A 16,212-nucleotide genomic window follows, 5' to 3' on the forward strand; every position below is an offset into this window, starting at 1 on the left:
ATTATGTGTAATACCGCAACTAATAATATTTGATCCTTTTTCAATAACCCTTATCTTGAGAATAACTTTAAAAATAACATACATACAAATAACATTTTCCGGTGTATTTCACATAAAAGTAGCCCCCTTCACGGTCAATTGAAAAGAGAATTTCTTGCGGAGAGTATGGCAAAAATGGCAGCAAATTAAATTTTATATCCTTCCCCTAAAGTTTTTTTTTTGGTTAGGTCATCCACAAATTCAGTGAAAATGTAATTTTAAGTCCTTTTTCAAAGGACATTCCTGGAATCACGTGTGTGTGTATATTTTCTCTACCTTCCGATATAACTTCCGTTTTTTGTTGGAATTCCCTGAGGAAAAAGGGAAAGGTGGGGGGAGATGCGAACATTGTGAAAGCACATAAGCAGATCACAAAAATACAATTGGTTTGGTAGGACTTTCACTCAACTCACCCCCATCTCTTGGAGGTACGGATAAAGGAGTTGTTGAATTTGAGTGTAGACAAATTGAGTTTTAAAACAGTGGTTGGGAAAAAAGACAACAATGTGCGGGGAGGAGACTATCTCTCATGGTCCAACGGTTATTTGACTTCCGCTTTTCTTGCTTTTAAGCATTGTGGGATTAAATAATTTACCCATTTTCCCACGAAAAAGAGTGAATGAAGGGAAAATAGGATTAAAAAAAATTATGGAGGGAAGTAGTAATGCATAATGGAACTATGAAAATTATTTAAAATATCCTTTTTAACATAATTACAATGAATCTTTAAATCCAAAGAAACCCCTTATTTATTTACTGTGAATATTATAAAGTACTAAAATAATTCTTAATACGAATCAATGGAGTGTTGTAAAATTTTCTCCAGGATTTTCCTCCCTTGGTTTGCACCCAGAAGCAAATTGTATGTTTGAAGAAAATAGAGTTAACCAAAATGTTTGTATTGTGACCACTAATGCTCTAATCCACATTGATGGTGTCTCACTTGAATGCACATCATTTCTCATTCAAATTAACCCTCTGAAATCCACACAGATTCTAAATTTTATCACAAGTACCTACTCAAAAGTTCTCTTCTCATCCGTCTATTTACTACGATAAAAAAACACACACAGAAGAAAATAAAATAGATTGCTCAATTGAGAAAATTAAATTCTCCACCCATTCGTATGTGGATGAAAATGTATTAAGTTTTGTATTTAATGTATTTCTTATGCCGCTTTTGCAGTAAATGTGTCTCAGGGCAGAGAAGAGCGTTTTACTAGTTACAACGTGGAGGGAAAATCCTCTCATGGGTTCATGTCAACATACACAGAGAAAAAGTTTGCTATTGAATGTATGTTGAATGAATATATAGCATGCAAAAAACGGAAAGACAGGGGTGACGTGAAAGGGAAAAGTGTGTTTGATGACACTCAATTTGGATTCACACTGCTTGAGGAGGATTTATTGATTTTTCTCATACTGTATGCAAACACTGAAGCTCATTATTTGCTCAATCGCATGAACAAATACACCTAAAGTATTACCGAGAAATGAAATTGCAAAAAGGTTTGTGAGATTTCTTGTGAAATTCATAGGATAAATGGAGGATATACATATATGGGATCAAAACGAAATTAAAAAAAGGATAATTTTAGTTTATCTTGTTTTTTTTTTCAGGAATGCAGTGAAAATTATAAATTGATAGTTCAATATCTGACAAATAAGAGTACGAAAATGACATATTAAAGGTTATTTATCATTAAACATCATGCATTACTCTAACTTCAAAAGATGTAAGATGAAAGGATGTGAAGATATGTATCTTTGTAGATGCCAGAGTTTAAAGAGAAGCTTTTAGGGGATTTAACTTTTGATAACTAACATTTGTCTAAAAAAAGGAAAACTTTAAAAGATATCTAATACACCTTAGCATCTATTTTCTTGTATTATAGTTCCCAAAAACATATAAAGCTGTACTTAATTCTGGCTTAAATCAAAAATAATCAACAAAACCATTCTTTGTTGTCAACTTTTTTCCAATAAAAAATTTCTGAGAAAATTGAATTATTACATAATTTTGGTGGATTTAATTAAATAACAAACTTGCTTGCAATGGTTTTGCAACGTAGGCATGCTACCAGTTTGTGGTTTAATTATCTCCTGAAATTAGCAAATAATATAAAGTGTTAATAAGAAGATAATATTCAAGAAAATTGCAAGCGGAAGTTGAGGTAAATTAAAGTTTTCCCCTCGGGTAGATATACTATATATACAATATAAGTTGAATGTAGTAGTGGGAAAGGTGGATGAAAGTTCGTGATTTATACTTTTAGAGTGATGAGGCGCACAAGACGATGATGCATAAGAAATGTAGATTGTAAGTGGATTTCGTAAGTGTCTCACAAGAATTCTCATATTCGTCTGACACATCCCACTGAAATATGGATGTATTTACCAAGGGTATTATTCTGTTAGTCTCACAAAGTGAATTTTGTAGATGTTTTGTAAAGATAGCGAATGAGTCAAATTTATGAGATATTTGCTTTACATGTAATATGAAAAGAATCTCATAAAACCCTTTACATACATGTAAATATACATAAAATATTTTTCATTGTTCTATCATGGAAAGATATCGTCAACCAACGCACATTTTGTTACTTAAAGACAACATCGGTATATTAAACTATAGTTGCTTCTTTATAAGAACTCAATTTTCTCAAAGGAAATAATTTCATTTTAAATTAATTGGAAAATTCTTAACATTTTGCTTTTAACAGAGAAGAAAGCCTTCATAAGAATTCTCTTGTTTGATTTCAAGGATATTCAAGTTGAAACCATAAAAAAAGAAAATTACTTTGCAAATAATTTTTATTTTATCACCGTCTTTGCATATTTTTAGTGCAGAAAAAGTTAAGACTGTGAGAAACAAACTATACAGGTATCTGCGCTTCTCAAGAACTCCTTGAAAAATCAATAACTTTCCATTAAAGTTTCCAAAACTTTTGGAATAAAATTATTCTCTTAAAATAAAGAGAATTTGTGGGAGGATTTCTTTAAGGAAACATAAATAATATGAAATAGCATCCTTCAACAAGATGTATAATTTTTTTAAAAAAGAATCTGTATTAGTCCTCATTATCGGGAGAAAACCACAGAAACTCACAAATTGATGTTGTCTAATTTGTAGGTGGTGTAATAATACGCGCAATTCCCCCCCATGAACTTCCTCAATGAATATCTACTCAACTTCTTCACCCACCCACACAAACTCCCGCATAGAAAACTTCTTGCAAGAAGAACGCAAAAAAAAGAGAAATGACAAGGAATCGGACAAGTTTTCGCGTTAAGCTTAATTGAATGTGAAAGGAAGACGAAGTTGATAGAATAAAGCACATTCATAAGGATACGAAGGACTCTTGTAATGGTGTGACATTAAATATCCATTTACACACCATTTTCATTGACATTTTTGATCAATTGATCCAACAAATGTTAAGCAATCAATATGAATCGTTCACTATAATCCCACTATTTCTTCTAAAGTTTTCCGTGAGAAAGGAAGAAATTAGCTGAGAAAGATGCAAAAACTCGAGGTTTTATACTGCAACTTTTTAATGCAAAGTATCGACCAACTACATACCTATATTAATGCGCTATATATCGGTATTTCGCAACAATTCTGAAATTAGTATTGGGAAAAGATTAAAAAGTCAGCAACTTGGATTTCTGCTGAGAGTTCTTCTGTGGTTGAACCCTCCGTATTGTCAAGCTTCACAAATTACTTTCGCCGGATTATAACTTTATGAAAGTTATGTGTGTACAGTACATACATGTATTCTGCGCCATAGTACCCTACCATCATGAAAAACACATTGAAGAAAATTGATAATAATAGTAGCAGGGGCGATAAATTACCCCCAAATCCTCAAGAGATTAGCACAGATATCTATTTTAATATTATGTATGTATATAGTGGAAGGTTCTATGTATTGTCTAAGGTTATAGGTAATTTAGTGAAGTTTTTAATATAATTTTTTTGAAGACGCATTGTAATACAATCCCCAAGGTCTGACTTATTGAGAATTAAAGTTTTACTTAAATCCGCATTTTAAACTTGCTCAACTATCTTATGGGAATATGTACATAAGTTATCATAAGTCAACTTTCTGTTTTTTTTCACTAAATAAATCTAATAAGAATAAGAGAAATGGCTAGATAATCTTCTTGGGGAAAATTGCTACAATTTCTTGAGATAAAGTTGTTGACATTTGAGCTTTATACATAATACAGCATATCCTGCTGGTCGATATACCAAGGAAAAGTCCAGGATTAGGCTAAAGAACTCATTAAGTAGATTCTATGAGACTCGATTTATTTCTATTGCCGATGATTATATCATTTTCATGTCAGCTTCCCCGCATCGTCCCCCTTAAGTAGCCATATACATAATATTTTGTGACTGAGGATAGAAAAATAAATGTGTAGTAAGTTGATTGACGTAGAATGACAATGGAAATTGAAAAGTAAATCAATAGCATGCACGATATTCAATTGATATGAAACCACACACTACAACCCTTAACTGGAATGTGGGGGGTGGTATATTTATTCAAGTCAAGTAATGAGTTTATTCTTCATACCTTTTTTGTCGAATGCAACGTACCTACCTACCTGTAACCGCACTGTGTTGGTTCATATCACTCCTTTCCTCTTTTTGCTGTTATTTATTCTATTTGCCAACGCCCACAGAATTTACCGCCACCAGTGTTTTTTTTATTCCACCTCAAACCACTCCCTTACTTACATTATTCTTGTATGAAAGACTGTCGTTTGTACCTTCATTTGCGCGACTCTTTAGCCGCGGGCTTGTGGAATTTCTCGTGGACTCTTGTATACTTTTTGTTAGGTATAACCCCGGAAAATTCTCCTTATTCCAGATTTTTCATCTACAGCGAAAATCCAATTGAACGTGTCACGTGGAAAAGTCATGGAGTGTTCTAACCTTTTGTAAATTGAATATCAGGGTATCTTCGAGAATGAACTCGTGTATAATTTTAATGAGGACTCCATTTATGGGAGAAAACCGCAAGTGAAGTGGGAGAGTTCGTGTAAAAGTGGAACTTTAGCTTTAGACACGTGAGGGGTGCAGCATTTAAAGAGGAAATATCACAAATCTTCTCTCTCTCTCTCTCTCTCTATTTAATTAATGTACATAATGTAATCTATATCCTGTAATTTTACCTCCTTCATTCCTTTAGTATTTTGCTGTTGACGATTGAGTTATTTTAAATTTGTCATATTGGAATGTAAAATGTGGCTTGAGGAATTTCAAACATGTAAATGTGCCCTATGTTATTTGAAATGGTTTACAGAATTATGCTTTTATCCGTAAAAATGTTGAGTAGGCTTCGATGACATGTTATGCCAACAATTTTCAACCACTTGTTTGCCATATATCTCTGTACTTATGTATAAAAAAAAACTTTACATTCGTCAGAATTCTTATGTTATTCATTTATTTTCTAAACGAGCAATTGAATCATTGCGAATATGAATTCATTTTGCTCTTTAAATTTATTTCAATGTCATGAAAATGTTACAATTTTCATTATTCTCATCCACCTTCACGTAAGGTTGAGGCCTTTTGGTTTAATGGCAAACAAATTTGAAAGAAACACGCAAAATACAATTTATAAAATTATGTACCTTTTCTTCATTTTAATTTTTCATCCTCTGTAAATTTCTTTATCTCCCCAAATTGATGGACGATGGGCCTTCGTGGAAATCTCATTGTAAATATGATTCAATTTGACAAAGTTCATTCTTCTTTTAGGAGTCAGCAGTAATTTCGTGAATTTTGCAATGTTGGCAGATTGTTTAGGGGGGGTGGTGAACAAAAGTTGTTAATTTTCGCGCCACCTCACATAACATCATTACCAAGGCATTGTTGCGAGATTACAATGGAAAATGTATCGTGCACGTACTGCATTAACTGGATAAACAGTTTGTGATAATAATATAGAAAATATAGAATGTTGGTTATACTTTAAGCATTATAAAGATAATAAGAAATTTTAATTTGGCTCCCATAAATTGACTTCCACGAGGATAAGGTCAGAATTTATTAAAGAACGTGATTTTAAGAAACATTTTTCTTGAAATATTATAATTGGATCAATAAGGATGACTTAAGAGTTAGTTGATGGAAATTTTGATTATTAAATCATATTAATGGCTGTTACTTTCGAATCGACAGCTTTTTACATCTTTGATGAAGTTTGACGATTTTATTTCCAATTTTTGACGTTTCTTTTCTGAAGTTTAACATTTAATTTCTAACGTTTGATGTAAGGTGTTAAAAAACGATTTTAAAATATTTGTAATCTAAATTGTTTTCTTGACCCTAGAATAGAATTATTTAATTAGATCTACAAAGAAAAACTTTAATTTAAATCAATAAAACACATGTGATGAACACAAAAGCTTCTCCAAGTTCCATTACCTATTTTGAAGAAAGAACAGCGAAGAAACAGAACGGTATTCACAGTACTCACTGTGGTGTGAAAAGGTTATAATAAAAATCTTGTAAATGCTGACAGTAAACGATTATGGCTTGTAGTACATTTCCTACCTTCATAAGAGCTTCCAGCAACTTTCTTTGCAATAACAAGCTCCATATATTTGCCAAAGCTCTCTGAGGGAAGCCATGAATGTGGGGGGAAAACTTTCTTATGACGGTCTGACATAGTAATTTGTGGGTATATCATTTGAGAAATTTAAGGTATTTTTATTAGATTCTTTACAATTCTAATACACACAGAACTTGCAGTTTATTTTGTTTTCATTTGAAATTAAAAATGATGAAAAGTCGTTACTAAAAGGTAGCCAATTGAGAAATGATGAAATGGTGGGCTTTGTATATATACTAACACGGAAAGTAGGTACAATAAGGTGTCAAGCAATAAAAAGATAATTAATTGTGGCATTTATGCTGGCTTACGTGAGAAATTTTGGAGGATCGGAGGTGAAAACAGCTTGATGTATGTATATTTAAGGTGTTGGAAGAACAAAATTTATGAAGAAGACGTGACAAATGCAGAAAAGAAGCAATAAATTGCTATTATTTTGTATTTTATTTCTTTCTGTAATTTCATTTCTTTCCATTTATTATACCGGGGAAAATTGGAAAAATTCCTTTTGTTTTTATACTTTCCCACCCCCTTCTTCCCTCCCACATACACATTTATACATTTCCTTTTGGTTCTCTGTGTAGAAAAATTATTATTTTTGTCTCTGGCTATTTCTCTCTTCATATAGTTCTTTTTTTTGTCTTCCACCATATATGAACCAATAGGTGGACGACATGGCGGGAAAGTACCCCCATGAGAGAGCTTTCATATTATGCGAGAAGAAAGTTTTTGCGAATGCAATTTATTACCAATTATAGCTACCACGTGAAGCACATTTTATCGATAGACTCCCTTTGTCCTTCATATGAGGGGGTAGCCGAACTCTAACTCTATGTTGAATAGTCTCTCATTTTTTTTTATACGGTCATCTACATTGATTCCCATGGGCAATCGTTTGATTTTGCCCACACACAACACTCGTTTTCATTTCATTTACCACCAACTATTTTTGGGTTTTACCTTTTTCCCACCAAATTGGCAAAATTAGTATGCAAATACTAAAATAGAATTGTGATCTCAGAAAATTTCCAAATGAAATCACAAACAAATTATCAGACTATGTGAGGGGAAAGACTACGAAATCAGCGGGGTGTTTTGCAGATGGAAAGTGCTTCATACTGCGTCTAAAAAGGGAACGGAAATTGAAGAGAACATGAGAGTAAATTAATTGAATTTTTGCCTTCCCTATCTCACCCACCGCAGAATTTGTTTTCTTTACCCACAATTTTCTATAAATTGATTGACTTTAAGATGAATACGGTTTTGGTCTGATTTAATCAAGAAGCAGCGTTGTTTTAGGTCAAAGATTAGGCATTTAATTGAATTAAATTTGGTTTAATCCGCATTTAAAATGAACGTTCAGTTTTTTTTGTTCCTTCAAAGAAACAAACAAAAATACAAAATGAAGAAATGAATTTTATAATTTATATTCTGTGAAAAACTCTTACTTCTCGTACGTATTGAGTAAAAATCAGATAATTCTGATTTAAAATGATTGAATAGTTCACGTGTGTTGAGCTCTATCCTTTGATGATGGCGACATATAACATTTAGCTGAAAAAATCATTAAAATTCTTGGAAAGACATTTTCGAATCTTTCTGAAATCTCTTTGGCGTTGGTACACCCATACAACTCACAGATAATTTGTAGGTAGTATTTTCAGATTGTTGGTTTTTCACCCTCGAGCATATCTTTTGTCTTTGCTTCCTTTAATGAATGAAAGTTATCAGATACAAATGATACAGGAGAGATAAATCTTGTTAATGTATTTTTTCCAAGAAGGGAAAATAAGTTGTTTTTCATTTTGAAAGAAAATCGTCAAAGGAATGAAGATGAAAAGGAGAAAAATCGTGTTTCACAATATAATGACCTTTCCTTCCGTGTAGACACGATTTATTAAAAAAACAAACCATAACCTTATGTAAATTCTGTGGTTGTAAAGTGAATAATTTTCAGAATTTCCTCTCATGCAATAAAATTTGTTTCAATTTAACGTTAAAGATATACTATTAATAAATAATGACTTCTTTATCGAAAACTTTACTGGCTCTTCACCCCATCGACGACTTCCTGAGTAAGGGATGAAGTGTTTTTTTTTTGGGGGTAAATGGAAGGTGGTTCTACTGTGTAATTTATTATGTTCTCTTCTAGGGAATCAGCTTTATACAACAAATTTCCATATATTTATCAACGGAAAATCGATCGGACCAACCTTTTTGATAACAATTTATATTTTATATACACATCTCCGATAAAGAAAGTGTGACACTTTAAAAAGAAAATTCTTGGCTTTAAAACACAACAAAATATAATTAATTTTTAAACACCCTACTAAAGTGTAACGGAAAACCCAAAAGAAAAATTAATAATTTATTCGACCAAGAAAATTCTGAGCTTATGAATTTTTTATTGTCCAATAATAAATGAAAAAAAATCAAGTGGAAGTACCTATGAGAAAAGAAAACGTAATTTGTTAAGTAAAAAGAAAATCTAAAACCTTAAATGCGATTCGTGAAAAAAGTCAATTAAATATTCCTCAAATGCCAAGTGTGTGTGATGTTTTATATTGTCGTGAAAAGTGTTAGGAAATATACGAAAAATTTATCGAAGTTATATTAAGTGACTATTTAGTAAAAATATACACCAATAATCTTTTAAAAAAATTGTTAAAAACCACATATGAGTGTGAATTTTAACGCTGAATTGCCTGGGTGAATAATTGATATAAATTGTGTTAAAAATTGCACACAGTACTGCATTGCTATTGTGTGTAACAAAACAGGAAGAAAAAGAGCTCTGCTGGAATATTTGAGCATCGAGATATTCCATTTTCAAAGTGGACAATAGGACGTGAATTGTAAAACCGAAAAAGGGAATATATACGGAAAACTCATTCAACTAATTCAATAAAGCAACTACAAGGTAAATGTTAGAAAGTACATTTTTACTGCGAAGTTTTGAATACCATTTTATGATGAATGAACTGTAGGTACCTACTGTGTACCTAGGATATATGGGACACTGGAAGTTGTAGCGCAAACTAGTACAAGTGGGATGTGTCTTAATAGGTAGTGTACATGTTAATTCTTTTAAATGAAATTCAAGGATTAAAATAAAATCTATTTTTGTAGAATTTTTATTCATTTTTTATTAAATAAAAGAATCTAAAAATAACATAAAATAATAATATAATATTGCAATAAAATAATTCATTTAACATGTAAAGACATTATATATCTCACATGTTGTACACTACTTGTTCAAAAATATCATCCCCTTGGAAAAAGTAAAAGTCAATTGCGCACAGAAAGTTTTGCAAAAGCAAAAAAAAAATTTACTCCTTTTTTCATTTTTATTCACAATGCAATCAGAAATGGATGTAAATATTTCTCATGTGACTGTGGATTCTGCGCTTCAGAAGTTTAATTTGTTATTCTCGACAGGAAGTATAGCATGTTAAACAAAAAAAAATGTTCCATCCTTTTGGTACCAATTTCAATTAAAAATTTATGTTTATACATGTTGTACTTTTATGCAGATAGTTCTGTAATTACAATTTACGCTCGCATTTGTTACTTATCTGGAGAAATTGTACCAGTTATAAAATTTTATCTCACTAGGAAGAATGTAATATGTATGTAATGTACATAGGAATAATCTGAAATGGTTTAAATTGAAAAAAAAGTTTTAATGACTTTAATCTATTTATGAATCCCTTAATGATAACATAATAATTAGAGAAAACTACTAAAATTAATATAATCCATTACCTATAGACAAATAAAAGTTTGTTAACAGAATGTTTTCAATTTTTTTCCTAATTCGATTCCTTATCCCATTTCATTTATTTTTCATTCATACCACAACACCTAAATTGACTCATATTACCATGAGTTATTCTTTTTCTAAGATTAATTAGTTGTATTTGCCACATAGAAAGTGATTTATGTTTCTCTAAGTAAGAGGGTAGAAAATCAAAGCCCCGCTTAGTATATTGTACCTACACTTTGCTTGAAGGGTGTGAAAATTTTGTCCTCAACTGTTGACTTTCTCATTCAACCTTTTTTCCTGCCAACTTCCTCACCTGGAAATTTCCTTTTACATGGTATTTCATTTCCGTACGTTTTTTCACTCAACGCACCTTTTTGCGCCACTTGACTTTTTCCTTTGACGATTAGATGGTTAATTGAGAGAAATCACTTTTTGTTGACGAGCAAATCTGCTCAATTTGTGGAAATTGAACTGATACATAAAATTAGGTTTCTTCTTTACGTTTTTTTCAAGACTTTTTATACACAAAAGAAATTTAATGTATATGCCTTCATAAAAGGTTAGTAAAATAAAGTAGGGGAGACCGGGGCTAATAAAGTCACTTAAGGGTTTGGAAAAAGCCAAAAATATCATATTTCCTAGCTAGATAGAACAAAATGGTCTGAGAAAGAGTTGTAGGGCAGTAAATTTCCTAAAGAAATGAGCTAAACATTTCGCTTTATCTATTTGGGAAATATGATATTTTGAGCTTTTTCTAAACCCTTAAGTGACTTTTTTAACCCCGGTCTCCCCTAGAGAAATTCAATTTATCAATTTAGAAGACTTAATCTCCTTCATAACCAACTTGGATAACGTAAACGGTTTTAGAAAAAGATATCCTAAGATATTTTCTGATCAGTAAGCTTCGTATAAAGGTAAATTTACTATTTGAACTTGAGCTTTAAGACCTCAACTGATAGACGTTGGGACCATCTTGATACCCTAAGTTTAAACATCCTATATAAAATTCATTTTTAATTAATCCAATATAAATACAAAACAAACTACAACCTTTACTCTTTCCTGTTTTAAGTAAAAGCTTCATTACACGACACAAACTATGGGATCTCTCAAGGAAACATGAAAGTTGTATGTAATAGAATTTTAACTTATTAAGTCATGTATTTATTACACGATTTTCTCATAATTCTAAAATATACCCATCAGGAAACTTCTCATATTTGCAAGGAAGGAGGTAGCAGAAGCACTGCATAATTAAATTTATTATAGTTTAATATTGAGAGGTACGTTGTAAACAGAAGAGGGTGATGAATTTATTCAATATTAATAGCTATCCATTTAATGGGGGAGAGAGTCGGTCATGGGGCAGTACATTGTGCAGTGATTAATCAGTGTTTTACTCTTTTAATGGTGATTGATTGTGAGTCCCATAGAATGGCTCTTAGTGAGAGATTTAACATCATGTCTTTGGGTAAATTTCTGTGTCGTTCCTTATAGGGGGAAATTACTCCAAGGCTATATATGGTCAAGAATTGTTTATAGATATCACTCAATATTCTATGGTAAGGGTGAGTTGTAGATAAATTTTATCTCATTATGGGGTGGAATACTTTCCTAAGCTTGCAGTTTCCGACTTCAAAGGTTTTTTGCATTAATTTTTCCTTTTGAAATATACATATTTTCGAAGGTCTTTCATTTTTAAAAATTCTAGACTTACCACTCATATTTTATACATAAATATTCATAATTTCTACATAACTCACTATGTGTACAATAATAAACTCTCAATTCTACTGAAATTTGATAACACTTTATAATCCGTTTAAAGTTTATTAAAAACCTGCGGCTACTTCATCAAATAAATACGTAAATACATAAATATACTTTTATGTACTTATGTCAATCCTGTAATAAAACTTCTGTGCACTGTGTGGAAAATATAATTGTACATAACTGCTGCCATAATGTACTTCAACTGCAAGTAAATTAAATTTTACAGCAGTTTTGGATAATATGTTAAGCGAACGTTTGAAAATTTGTCAACGGTAGCAAATTAATATTTAAAGATGTTCCCCCGTTTAATTGGCAACTCACATTTTTGCCAGCAACATACTCCCACTCTCTTAAAAAATATATATTTTCCAACGTGCAGGTTGTTGAAACGATGATGGTCAGTGAATTGGTCTCATGTGGATGGGACTCACGATTAATTTACTTAATTCACGTCGCGTTTCCTCGTGTTTGATGGGTTCGGTGTATCATCATGAATCGATAAGTGAAACGCTACACCTTTAAGGGTAGGGTTTTAGGTGTATTGGCTATAATATCTCATGTCCCTTTCGAGGTGTTTGGTTCACTTCCACAATATCTATATTAGAAGGTCTTATCTGCGTACGAAAAAAAAACCTCAGAGTATAGGTCCTCAAAGGTTTGAATATAATTCCCCAAAACTGTTCGTGCTCAATATCATAATTCATGATTTTCTATTGAATTCAACCAGATAATTGCCATCGAAATGAGGGTACACCACACCATAAGGCTACCTATATTATCGTGTATATATGGCTGTTCCATGGAGAAGGATGGACGGACAATGATGTGGGAATTCAATAATATGAAAAGCATCAAGGGTAGGGTGGATGTATTTAAAATTAGAACTTCGTGTGCGTTCCTACAAGGTTTTTTTTTTCATACCATGGCGTGTATGCTCCATGTCACTTATGACATCATTAATTCCTCATCATTTCCCACCCTTGGTGAAAAGTGATCCTTCGTGTGAGACGAGGCATTTAATGAAGTCAATTTAATAGATGTGTAAAACTCGATGTGATGGATTTTCCTTCCAAACGACCTGGACATGTTTACGCAATTCGAGACAGAAGTCCAAAAATTTCTCATCCCCCATAAATCACCCTAAGTTGATTTTACGGGACCTACGCAATTGACGCACGATTTGGATTCTGACGGAATAAATCTTATTTTATTTGACTCCTCACCTCACCCAAGGAAACTTCCTTTACCACATAACACAATGGGAACAAGTCTTCCTGTGAGGAATTATTCTCCTGAAACGAAACTTTCAGGTCAAATGTAACAGCAATTTATGATTGTTTCAACTTTGTACATTATGTGCAACCCTTAATATTACATAGTTCTTTAGCCAGAAATGAATACTGTCCAATACATTTTCAACAGTAAAGTATCCTTTGAAGAAATCCATTTTAAAATTCTCAATTTCCTTCCTCTAAGATGACAAAGCTTTTAGATGAAAACACTTACCTCTTTCAAATCATTCAAGCCATCCTATTCAATCGATTGGAATTAACTAGAGTGTATTCCCACGACAAAGCCATTTCTATGGAGTACTTTCTATTGTTTGGAGAATGTGGTTTTTGACCCTTATACAAATACACCCCATCTTGAGGAAGTTTTCACACACTTGACGCGAACTAGCGTTGAGGGATTTGTTCTCTCTCCCAAAGATCAATGGCACAAGGATTTTTTTTTTTCATTCTCATGCCATAAATGTGGGATGTAGAATTGAGAGATTGTCGAATCAGAGATAAAATGCCAACTAACCCTATGTATGTATGTATGTATGTATGTATGTATGTATGTGGGTGATCTTATCTATTTTATGTTTAATACATTTTCATCTTTTTTTTCCTTTTATTTCTCACCATCTTTTTATGTTTTATTGCGATGCGATGTCAACCCAAAAGGAAAATATTTCTGAGAAAAGAAATATGCATATAAAATTGTCTTTTCCTTTTTTTATGTGTTTTGTTAATCAGTCCATAATGTCCTTTTAGTCCCTTTAGTATACTGTCACAGAGCTATACACAAAGAAAATGGATGGGGAATTTGTGTGACAGTTTTTGGATTAAAAGAAGCATATATTGCACTTCAAAAAACCATTAGCTAATTATATTTAAAGAAGCGAAAAAAAGCAAGTTTATTTTATATAAACTTATAATTATTTAGTGGATTACTGAATTAGCTGAAAATAGGAAAAATTCTCATGTCTCTTTCACAATGAAGAGGAGACTACCCTCTAGCTGTGAAATGAAAAGAATAAAAAGTGCCTCCATTGAAAGAGAGGAATCTCAGTGAAATCGCCTGTAATAGCTGGTGTGGGAGGCTAAAATCCCTTAGAGAGTGATGTCCATTAAAGTCGCAGAATGAGCAGAGCTTGTTTGAAGAGTATATACACTTTTTTATTGCTCTTTTGCCCTCGAGGCTATTTGTCGTCTTTCTCGCCAACAAATTGACATGGGAATCGTTGCTGAAGATCCACTTCTGTGGTAAGAAGTGACGAAACATCTTATTTAGCATGAAAAAAAAATCTTCTGGCCCATAAGTCTCATAAAAGAGAATCATTTTGAACCATTTAATTTTGAATTAGTTTATGCACACATTGTTGTTTTAAAGAAAATAAAAAAAAGATTTATTTAGTAAATAGGATTGAAGGAAGTCTCTAAATATAACACTTATCTTTATAAAAAAAACATACATCTACCTACATATCTATGTATTTTATATATAATTCACAGCTTTTTTTACGTTAAATTGAAGATATAAAGAGAATAACCCCCTTTTCGGACACTCGCGCTATAAACTTTGTTTTTACCTCTTTTGTGAAAATTTATCAATTTTCCAGCAAATTTTCTTCACTCTACTCGTTTCCATCACATCGACAAAAGAGCCATAAATTTGATAAAACTCCTGCAAATGAAAATAAACTCTCCGTGAAAAGAGATATTTCATTGAAAGTTTTCTCCGTGATGGATGGAAAGGGGTGTTCAAGTGGTTAGATAGTAGACAAGTTGATTGAGGACAAAAGTGTATTTTCATGTATTCTATTGATTTTTTTTAAGTTAAAGGTAAAGAGCATAATTTTCAAAAATAATTTTTTCGTTGAAATTTTATTTAAATCTAAATGGTGTTGTGACTAATGCAGAGATTTTGGGTCTTGAAATTAAATTTAGTCGCATTTTCACGATGATAATGTCCTTAAGGAGATTTTCATGAGGATTAGTCGATAATTATGTGGGGTGTGAGAGGAAAAATTTGCTTTTTGTGGGTGTTGAGTAATTTTAAAAAATTCATCGGAATTTCCGTGTTCCTGTAGAATTTTCATTAAACCAAAAAAAAATAGTATTTTTTTCTCCATTTCTCACGAGAGAGTGAATTTTGTTATTGTGGCTTCCTGTTTGTAAATATGAAACTTACTTCCGGTCTGCGCAGGTGTGATTTTCTGGCGCGGAAAATTCGAAGCTTTTCCTACCATCCCCATGATGGCGTACAAAAAATGTATCCTCACATGTTTTTCCAACGGTCCATCCCTTCCAAAACATCTCATCCCTCTAAATTCTTCGACGAATTGACACGTAAACCGTCTTCCAATTCTGCAATCAATATAAATTCTCTGAGTGCAGCAGATGCTTGTGATTCAAGGCATATTGGAGTGAGTAAGAATGATGTTGCTATATGTATCAGAGTTCTTAGGAAATTTTAAAAATAGAACTACCATTTCATCACATATGTAGTTCCATGTAGTAGGTATGTGCAATGTACATACATACGTAGATACAATAATTTGTGATTTACATAAAAGTTTTTGTAAGCTTTCTGCAAATTTACATACAAATACAATCTCCAACTTCAATAAATTCAAGGATTGAAAGATACGTCGTATGAATTTTGTAGAGAGGGCGGATTTCTATGGGAGTTTTCACAAATCAGAACTATGAATAAACTAAAAAT

General features: G+C 32.1%; 1 protein-coding gene across 29 annotated transcripts in view; it reads left to right on the forward strand.

Moving 5' to 3' along the window:
• The window catches only part of LOC129792558 (potassium channel subfamily T member 2), a 65,897-nt gene that overhangs the window by 14,943 nt on the left and 34,742 nt on the right, over positions 1-16,212 (forward strand). For 2 of the 29 annotated variants that reach the window (XM_055831694.1, XM_055831697.1), the window contains exon 2: positions 8,827-9,597. The exons of the other annotated variants lie outside the window; for them this stretch is intronic. The gene's annotated coding sequence lies outside the window, so the exon portion shown is untranslated. The remainder of the gene's footprint in view (positions 1-8,826; positions 9,598-16,212) is intronic. 29 annotated transcript variants of the gene reach the window in all.

This window comes from Lutzomyia longipalpis, chromosome 3, assembly GCF_024334085.1.
Source record: "Lutzomyia longipalpis isolate SR_M1_2022 chromosome 3, ASM2433408v1".
Lineage (NCBI taxonomy): Eukaryota > Metazoa > Arthropoda > Insecta > Diptera > Psychodidae > Lutzomyia > Lutzomyia longipalpis.